The 11049-nt window shown below is 43.5% G+C and overlaps 1 non-coding gene across 1 annotated transcript; it reads left to right on the top strand.

Annotated features, from left to right (window-relative positions):
• Nucleotides 1–10622: 10622 nt before the first annotated feature.
• Nucleotides 10623–10728, top strand: LOC130126908 (U6 spliceosomal RNA). The gene has a single exon (XR_008811758.1). It is a non-coding gene; the product is annotated as a U6 spliceosomal RNA (small nuclear RNA).
• The last annotated feature ends 321 nt before the right edge of the window (nucleotides 10729–11049 follow it).

Here is an 11049-nt window from a genome sequence, read left to right on the forward strand (position 1 = left end):
TAAACAAGTAGCATTAATTTGTCAGTCTGTTAACAACATGATATCACAATATTTAGTTTTAGTTTTCTGGTGATTACTACTGATATGATAGATCACACACACAAATATAAGTGGCTGCTTAGTTGGCTTATGCCCTGGACCGGCTCTGAATAACCTTACACATGCAGATGTATAATAAACTGAACTTTCATTTCGTAGCTGGACATTTCTGCTTCATCTTCCAATCCGTTTGTTGCTTATGTGACTGTACAGTGCTGCTTTGTGGGTTTTAAAAATAAGTGAGCGCCTTCTAGAGACGTATCTAAGTAGCACACGGGACATGGCTGTCACGTGTTCTGATCCTAGAACGTTCTGCGCATGAACGTTAACCCTCTACAATAAACAAGATATCAATACTGCCACCTACTGGCCCGGTAGGCACATATCATTACATATACTGCTGGTTATTGAAGTAGTAGCAGTTTAGCAGTAGTGGTAGTAGTAGTATTTTACTACTTATTTTGCCCCTTGGGGAAATTCTTGCTCTGCATTTAACCCATCCTAGCTGTGGAGCTAGGAGAAGTGGGCAGCTGCTGTGCCGCGCCTGGGGACCAACTCCATTTCATCTTGCCATGCCTCGGTCAGGGGCACAGACAGGGGTATTAACCCTAACATGCATGTGTTTTTGATGGTGGGGGAAACTGGAGCACCCGGAGAAAACCCACGCAGACACTTGGAGAACCTGCAAACTCCACACAGAAAGGACCTGGGATGACCTCCCAAGGTTGGACAACCCCGGGGTTCGAACCTAGGACCTTCTTGCTATGAGGCGACAGCACTAACCACTGCGTCACCGTATACCTGCCATCTCAAACACTATCCGAGAACAAAGGAGTAGATTTGCTGGTCATTGCTGGAGGAGCAAGGAAGAACTTACAAGCGACCCTCTGCTTTCGTCACCCACACGTGGAAAGACGTGTGTGGGAAGGCCTGCAAGAAATTACATCAATCAACTTGTCAACGACACAGGATGTCCATCTGAGGATCTTCCAGCTGCTCTGCAGGATAGAGACGGGTGGCGTGAGAGGGTCAGAGCCATCCGAGGATACTCGACCTGATGATGATGATGAAAAAAACCAAAACAAAATTGTAGGACTCTTATAAAACCAAACCAGAAACTTGCTGAAAGCTTTTCTCTGCTCTTGTCATGCCATAGAAGTGTTGTTAACCAGACCACCATTAAGAATCCTGTATGTGGATTCTGAATCTAGATGCATTGGTGCAAACAAGCAACGGTTGACAAATATCCAATAACTTCCCAAAGAAAAGTCATGATGAGGAGCTACATGCAAACATGTTGTGCTGGAGTCCTTGTCATTTTTCACAACTTTTCATGTTTCTATGTGTTACACTTTGGCATGAAATGTGTTGTTGCTATAAGACAGAAGTACCAGCAGAACTGGGTGAATGACAGCTTGTTTTTGTATTCAGATATGAGAATGGTTTACCTCTCAAACAACAGTGATGAAGCCTAATGTGGTCCTATGAGAGATATAATGATGCTGTGGTTGGTGACTATGAACAGGAAGTGTTGCTGTGATGCAGAAAGGGATCCTGCCATCTTAATCAATCAAACAAGTTCCATTGTATATAGCACTTTTCAAGCTGCAACAGCCACTCAAACTGCTTAACAGTTATTTAATTTACACACATGATTGTGTCAGATTTTTTAGAGAAAATACATGACTAAATGCAAGTAGTGATATCGTTTTATTTATAGAAGTTAGAAATGGGAATGCCCCGAAGAACCCATGAACCATAAACTTCACCTGTCTGTGAAAGACGTTACCAGTTGTGTGTTGGCAGCGAATGAGAAGGAAGAGGATTATTGGGGATAACATCTGAATGCAGGTGTGAGGTGTCGTTTGCTACAATCCAGAGATGTGAGAATGTACGGAGCAGGTTTTTGTATTGCAGAACAGTGTTGCAGAGCACTGTGTAGACTAGCAGCACAGAAATAAACCCCACTGCTGTCCAGCCTGATGTCTTCAATTATTAGTGAACAGTTTTGGTCTTTATTTGCGTTCCCTTCCAGTCTAACAGAGAGTCCAGGTTCGGGTCTTCTGGCGTTAACATACACATATCCCAGGTATTGCATCATTCCATTTTTCAGTTGTTTGTACCAAAGAATTTGATTGTAGCTCTCAATAGTGTGTCGACAGGTGATGGTGGGTGTTTGTGCTGTGTTGTTGTCCAGGACCATTGTCAGCTGGAGTCTGGTGAACTTGGTCCCTCAGAGAGGAACCTGTGGAGCAGAAATCAACAGGTTGTGTATGTGATCCATGTTCAGCACGTTACGGTCACATGCTTTACCCTCGCAGCTCTCCTAATAGAAGAATATAGTGGCACTGAAGAGACATTTCACAGCATAATGTTTACATGGCATTACAAGCCATCTTGGCTCATTTAATTGTAAAACAGCACATTTTATTTGAATGTCAGGAAAACTTTATCAGCCTGACTGTAAGTATCTCTAAAGGTGGTTGATACCTATTAATCTGAAGAAGTGAAGTTTAAGTGGTGATGAAACGGCTTGAAAACCTAAATAAATGAGCAGATGTTACCTGACACCAAAGCATATGCCGTGATGCTGAGAAAAACGATGATCATGCTGTTTGTTCTGAGTGGTTGACTACGACGCATAATCCAAGTTCATATTATTATTATTATTACTCCGCAACACACAGTACATGGTCTTCAGACTGGTGCAGCTTTGCTCTGGTGAGGCTACGCATCATTTTAGCAAACCCATTTTTCTCTCCAACACATTTATGTGAATGTTGAACACGTGACTATCTTAGAGAGTGACGTCATGAAACCACCTTCCTACCCCCCATATACACCTCAGCTACCCCTCCAACTCGGGCTGCTGAGTTGACATATACAGTACAGGAATGGATGTTGTTGTGGTTAGGCTTAGGCTACGTCATGGAACAGCATCATAGTGATAGAATTTAATGGAGGATTACACAACAACAAAGATTTGAGGTCCACGTTTCATTTTGTAAGACAACCAAAAGTCCCCTCACTTAAACAACAAACGGTACATTTGCTGAAAACTTGTCGTAGCTCTCGTAGAGTATTGTCAAGTGGACTGTAATGAAGAGTCCTGTGTTTTCTGAATGTGACATGGTCTTATAAAGCTACTGGTGGTAATTAAAACCAGCCTAATGATCGTCATAATAATCTCAACGATGAGTTATCTAAATTTAAAAGGAAGCACACATACAGCAGGCACCATGTGACCATTATAGGAACTACAATGTGGTTTTTTTTCTGCTTCCGGTGTGGGGAGATGGAAATTCGTATTTCCGGCGGTCTCACCCAGTACCGTCCATGCAGTGTCTTTTCCCACGTCTGCATGTAAGTTTGTCTTCGTTTGATGGCTGGGAGAGCTGGCGCTGGATCGGTTGGGAGAGCTTGGTCTGCTGCCTCCTGTGGGCCCAGGGACCACGGCCCTGCCTGGAGCTGTGACCGAAGAGGAAACACCGAGGGCGGTCTGACAGGACACGGATGTGGGGCTGGCTAAGCTAACTGCTAGCCCATGCAGCCCGGCAGTTCCGACAGTCATCCAGGCTGGCGTTCGTTCTCCCGGACAGTGATTTTCTTTATCTTTTTAGTTTAGATATATGTGTTAGTTTGGATATATCCATCCATCCATTAGCCGATCCGCTTATCCTGCTGTCAGGGTCGCGGGGATGCTGGAGCCTATCCCAGCAGACGGGGAGACACCCTGAGCAGGCTGCCAGGCCATCACACACACACACACACACACACACACACACACACCTAGGGGCAATGTAGTACGGCCGATCCACCTGACCTACATGTCTTTGGACTGTGGTGGGAAACCGGAGTTCCCGGAGGAAACCACGCAGACACAGGGAGAGCATGCAAACTCCACACAGAGGACGACCCGGGACCACCCCCAAGGCCGGACTACCCCTGGACTCGAACCCAGGACCTTCTTAGTGTGAGGCGACCGCGCTGCCCACTGCGTCCCCGTGTCGCCCGGTTCTGGATGTGTGTGTTCTTGTTGTTCTTGTAGTTTTGGATGTGTTGTTGTGTTTGTGTTGCGCTGTTGTGGGCTGGAGGAAACGATGTTTCGTTTAATGTGCGCAGTGCATGAAATGAAACGACAAGTAAAGTGTCTCTGATTCTGACGAGATATAGTACATACTAACTGCTGGTCATAATAAATTGAATAAGGTGCCCCCCCTCCCCAATCACCCTGTGGTTTGCGCATGCCCTGACGTCACCGTCGCTGCGACAGTTTTCTAAAGAATGGCGCGCGGCAAAACAGAAAAAGGAGAGAAAAAATAAAAGAAGATCGGGGCCCATATATGTTATGGTGAGAGAGTGGCAATGGTTATGAACCAGCTGCTGTGATAAGATTCTTGTCATAAGAAGAATAACCTCATACATGCAGATGTATAATAAACTGAACTTTCATTTCGTAGCTGGACATTTCTGCTTCATCTTCCAATCCGTTTGTAGGTTATGTGACTGTACAGTGCTGCTTTGTGGGTTTCAAAAATAAGTGAGCGCCTCCTAGAGACGTATCTAAGTAGCACGTGGGACAGGTGACACGTTCTGATCCTAGAACGTTCTGCGCATGAACATTAACCCTCTACAATAAACAAGCTATAACAATACTGCCACCCGCTGGCCCGGTGGGCACATGTCATTACATATATTCTGATTATTGCGGTAGTAGCAGTAGCAGCGGAAGTAGCAACAGTTGGAATTGCAGTAGTAGCAATAGTAGTAGTAGAGTAGTAGTACTAATAGTAATTTGCCCCCTCGTACTCGTTGTGTACTAAGAGTGACACAGACTCTTTTCTTATCGTTGCTTCACAGCAGCACGAAAACACGACTGGACACCTTTAAAATGGATGCAGGTGTTTTTATCATTTACGCCCACATGCAAATATCATAACGTTTATAAATGAATAGAAGCACAAAACAAAACACAAGTTACCATGCTTACGGTTATATAATGTTGGTGACTTATTGGTGTGTGTTGATTCAAACCCTGCACACAAATAAAGAAGGACCAATAAGGAACAATAGTAAGAAAGAGCAGCAGACCGAGCGCTCTCCCTGCAGTCCTCAAACGGAGAGGTGCGTCGAGGTCTATGTGACGTTGTCAGGTTTTGATGAAGCCCTGCAGTTCATCTGTACCACTGTGCTCATAGATGGCACAGAAATACAAGGCGCTGTCCACCGCCTCCAAGTGCTTCACAGTAAAAGTCCCCCTCTCAGCTGCAGTCTTGGTGGCAGAGTATTTCTCTTGGCTGTTGTCTCCAAAGTCGTGGTCAGCTCTGCTGGTTGATGTGAACACGATTAGCTTCATCCCTTCACCGGGGACGTGTTGGTACCAGTACATCTGATTATAGTCTGCTCCCTTTGTGTGGTTGCAGTCGATTGTGGCAGATTGGCTCACATTTCTCCACAACACCGTGGTCTGGGTGACTGGTGGATCACTACCCGCTGCCAGACCTGATGGCAGGTTTTGTCATCAGTGTCAGAATCTATACAATCTGCAATGTGCATGAAATTATATATGAATAAATAGATAAACACACAAATAGACAATCAAAATAAATAAATAAAAGTCCTTATTCAGCCCATATGTCAGGCTGCATCTTACCTTTAATAGAAAGCAATGAAAACGAGACGGTTAGGAAAACATCATGGATCATGGCTGTGTCTAGTTGAGGACCCTTCACTCTATAGATGGTTTACACATATGATTTGTGGTGCTGTGTATCACAACAGACAATAATTGAAGTTGTGGGTGTGTCTAAATTTTTTTACGTCACATGTCTGTTGTGAACTAAAACCACCTCATGGGTGGTTATGAAAGCATGCACCACCAGTTGCTAATGATTTTAGCGGTTTTCAGACGGACAAAAGTTTTTAATTGGCATTTCACACCAACTAGAAACTGAAAAACCTGGTGAAGTGTGGAATAACCTTTATTTCTCAGTGAAACTTCTGACACTTAAAATCAGTTGTGAAGTACATTTGGCCCAACAGTCCCTGCAGTCACTGACCTGCCATTTCACATATATGTAAGGCATAATGTACAGCCAGCAGGTCATTATTGTGACATTATTTCACAGTAATGACCTGCTCACTATACATTACCCTGTTATTACACAGCTACTTACTAAAGACATCAATCATTTAACCAAAATATTTAATTAGAAGCGAATTTATTGATTTAAAAAGTATTTTATTGCTTCCAATAAAAATAGTCCATTAGTCTGTTAGAACTGTCTCCATAGCAACGGTCTGTGAAATAACAGGCCGCAAAATGCTCTAACTGACCAATCAGAATTGAGTATTCATCAAAGCCATGTAATAATGATATTTATTGTTCTCAGAAATAGTTACCTGTAGAGTAACATGTGACATGTGATCTGACCTAGTTGGCAGCCATATTGTCCAGCTATGATGATCACAGATAATATTGAAAAACCAAAATCCTAAAAAAAATGTTGAGACAGTTATGTTGGTAGGGATGTGAAATAGTAAAAGTAAAGTCTTTTAGGTGGTGAAATGTGTGTTGCATTTCCTTCATTCTTCGTCTCAGCAGCTGTGTGTGCTTGTTCTTTAGAAGTAAACACCACAACACAAAGGAAACCAGAGCCTCATATGTGACTGTTAGGTTGGTCACAGTGATGTGAGGAGTTATCACAGTGGCTTTATATTTGGTACAGCAGGTGGAGGGAGGGAGGGTCCCACAGGTCTGTGATGTGGTGTGATCCTGTACACACATGGATCAGAGTCCACAGAGTGGATCAAACTGTAGATGGGAGAATTAGAGGGAGACGCCCCCTACAGTGGATGAGAGAATACAGCCATGCAGTTGGCAGCAGTTAGATGCTACAGTATCTGAGGGTTTTTGTTCAGCTATGGAGGACGTCTGCATCACTGTGTTGGCTGACAGCACAGAAATACAAGCCTTTATCCTCTGGTTCCAACTCCTTCACCGTCACACTTCCACTGTGAGCGTCTGGCTTGGTGGTGGGGAATTTCTCCTGACTGAAGTCATTTTCATACACAGGTTTACCACTTGGAGTTGTAAGGACTATTTGTTTCATTCCTTCCCCTGGAAGCTGTCTGTACCAGTACATTTGGTCGTAGGTAAAATCCTTGGTATGACTGCAGTTCATTGTGGCAGATTCACCCTTGTTTCTCCACAGTACAGGGGTCTGGATGACATCACTCCCCTCCATAAAACCTGTTTATATGTGCAGTAAAGGTTAGTCAAGACAATTATTCCAATTCACAAAGACATTTGCTTAAAACCATTTCCACCATTGACTTTTAGTGTTCTGATTCCTCCATCAGTAAAACCTGTATTGAAAATGTTACACATGGAAAAATTGTTTCAAGTTACAATTGTGGTTTAAAATCATTACATAACTTTTTTCAGTGAGATAAAATCAGATTTATTGACAAAACACATTTGCACATACAACTTTGACTCTGGGTTCTTCACATGTGTGACAATGAACGTAACACAACCGCAAACAATAGAAAGTTTAAATGAAAAAGAATAGAAACAAGCAAATACGATTAACAATGAAATCACCCTTTTTTAAATGTAAGACTTATTCTTTAGATGATGTGTCCATCTCTGCTACAGAGAGGTGATGATACTGTACATTACCTGTACTCCAGAGCAGTAATACTGACAAGCTGAGGAAGCCATGTTGGATGATGATAATGTCCATGTGCTGGAAGACAGAGACCAGCAGGCTTATTATAGAGTCATACACTGTTTCTCTAGTCAGTGATATGAAGAGGTGTCATAGACTCTAGCTGGTAGAACAGGTGGTGGGAGTGTCCCAGCGTTCTGTTCGTCAAAAAAACAAACAAACAAAAAACCAAATATAGTTCCCACCCCCTACTCTGTGTATATAGTCGCCGTGAAAGGGAATAAACTAGGTAGGTGGGGCTACGGGTTCATATACAAATACTACTCTGAATAAGAGTTAACTATACCCAGCAAAATTATGCTTAATGAACCCAACTTATTATTCAGAACGAAATAACTGGACCAGACAAACTCCTTATATAAACAGGTAATGTATTGAATTTAGGAATGTGAATAAAGTAAAGTTGTGACAGCAGCAATGCAAAAATGCACACAATTATCAGTTATGTCCAATACCCCAAACAAGGAAATATAAATAAAGAATAATATGACTCCAGTCAATAGTTGCACAACCAATACCTTTGTGCATCCCAAGTATACCAGTGATTTTGAGATGGGAAAATTATCTAATATGTGTGTGTGTGTGTGTGTGTGTGTGTGTGTGCATATATACAAATAGTCAAAATACAAATATCTATTACACTAGATAGATAGTGTGTGTATTGCACTAACCCGAGTCAGCATATTCACTGCACATGCCAGATGTACAGGTGTTATTGCACAGTTTCAGGATGTTGCAACCTTGGAGTTTGTTAACAGAGTTCAGGTCTGTCATGGCACTTGGGTAGAAACTTTTCAAGTCTGGAAGTACGGGCCTTGAAAGACCTATAGCGCCTCCCAGAGGTCAGCAGAGTGAGAAGGTGGTTGTCTGGGTGAGATGAGTCCTTGATTATGTTTGTGGTCGGACGTCGGCAGTGGGATGTGTATATGTCCTCAAGTGAAGGCAGCTGTGTGCCAGTGGTTTTCTGTGCTGACTTAATCCCTCTCTGCAGAGCTTTCTTATCAGCCACAGTGCAACTGGCACACCACACTAAGATGCCATAAGTGAGTCTGCTTTCTATGGAGCAGTAAGAGAAGGACACCAGCAGCGGCTGGGACAAATTAGCTCCCCTCAGTGTCCTTAGAAAGTAAAGACACTGCTGTGCCTTCTTCACCAGGGAAGTTGTATTGACAGTCCATGTGAGATCCTGGGAGATGTGTGTGCCAAGGAATATGAAGCTGGTCCCCCTCACCACATTTAATCCGTGAGTGAACCTCTTCTGTCCATTCTTACGCTCCAGGCCAAAGAAAAAGTGTGATGGGTCATCCATCTGGGCTACATGGGAAAGCGGGACCTGACCAAAGCCCCCTGAGCTGAAACACCCAGCAGGGTGTTTAAACGAGACCTTTCACTGCGAGTGCCTCAGTATGGTGCTGGTCTCCTGTGGCCTCAGCTAAGCCTTGGAGTTTCTCTACTTCACACTCCAGAGTAATCACTGAAACTCATTAAGGTTTGTGTGACATACAGAGTGTAGTGTTGACACAGTTGTGTTATTTGGACTTTTCCAATATCCCACCACTGTTGCACAGACACAAAATCAGATTTTTACCTTGGTGGTTTTTCCAAAAACAGACGAACTCGTGTCAGGGTTGGAGTTTCCAACATAGGAAATATATTGCGAAAGTTCGCTAATGGCTGTGTTAGCATTAGCTTGTGGTGGAATGTAAACACGAACTAATACAATTGAACGGAATTCTCTGGGAAGATACTATGGTCTGCATTTCAAACTGATGGATTCAGTTTTGTTATTCATGCAACCGGTTATTTTCTTGCCCGGTGCGGGATTCTATAAGGGGTGTACTGCACCACAAGGCGACATCACTAACCGCTCGGCTAAAGGGTCAGACCCGTTAGCTAGGGGCTAACGTGTCTTATTAGTAGTTTACATTCATTTCCACCATACGAACCCAAGGTAGTCAGATTACGATCGCAACTATTTATGACGGACCGGGGATACGTCGACTAATGCTCATGCGTCATCCACCCAAGATGGCGGCCTGAGCAGACACACTTTGCCGCTGCACGTCTGTTGTCGGCTGGATATGCTGTTGTGTGTGTTTTTTTTTTATCTTCCTCGCTATTTGTGTGTCTGTTTGTTGTTTAAATCGGAGAGTACTGCCGGCGTCGTGTGTGGTTTCCGCTCCTCCCACCATCTTGTCTTTCCCCTCTCTGTCTCCGTTTTCTCGGCCCTCCGTGCTAGCCGCCTAACTAGCTAACTGGCTAACTAGCACTCGGCTAACGTTAGCTTTACGTGACCTCTGGCCTCCTGGCTCTGCACGCTAGCTCGCACATCTGGCTCCGTCCCTCAACTCCAGCTGGATGTTTTTATTTTGTTTTCCCTCGGCAGTGGACGCTATCCCTCTTTGGGCCATCATCATTTTTTAAAGCGACTTCGAGTGTTAGAAAAGCGCTATATACGTGTAATTTATTATTATTATTATTATTATTGTTATTATTATTATTAATGCTCGCAGTCCTCTGTCATTTCTGTGGTGTGAGATTCTACATGGTCTGCCTCCTTTTCCTCGTGGGAGCGGGTTTATCCATCGCCGTGTCTCCTCACCGCTACACCAATCCTGGCTGACTGACGCAATAACTCCCAGAATTCTTCGCGGCGCTCTCGCACAGAAAAAGTGTTAAAACAAATACGTTTAAAATCATTATAAACATTTAAAACCAATCCAAATCCCATTTGCGCAGTCGTGTGTTGGCTGTGTTGTGTTTTGTACATACTTGAAAAGATTGACACTCTCACGGGGATTCCTTTGGATTTAGCAGGCTATTTATAGCGCCCAGACTCATCTCATTGATGTGTTGCTCCGGCAATACACATATTAAAATTGGAACGATACAGAGAAGATTAGCATGGCCCCTGCGCAAGGATGACACGCAAATCCGTGAAGCGTTCCATATTTTTATTATTTTTATGTCTACAATATTTATTCAGCTTTCATAGCATTTGCTATAACGTCGAAAAAAGACCCCTAGTGGCGAGTTGTGTACCTGCACTGTGTAATCTCAGACGGTAGGAATCCCTTTGAGAAGTGAAAGCTGGCTGCGGTTGCTATTTCCTCAGCGGTCAAGTGTTAATGTAACACGTGGTGATTTAAGAGGTGTTGGGTGTTTATGTGGCAGAGTTGATCACATCAGCGTTATCCGCTGTTATTCCAACTCCGCAGAGATGTAATTCAGCTCCCACGTATTTCACCTGTTCGGTCGGAGACGACGAGACAAGTCG

The sequence above is a fragment of the Lampris incognitus genome, chromosome 16 (genome assembly GCF_029633865.1).
Source record: "Lampris incognitus isolate fLamInc1 chromosome 16, fLamInc1.hap2, whole genome shotgun sequence".
NCBI classification, from domain to species: Eukaryota; Metazoa; Chordata; class Actinopteri; order Lampriformes; family Lampridae; genus Lampris; species Lampris incognitus.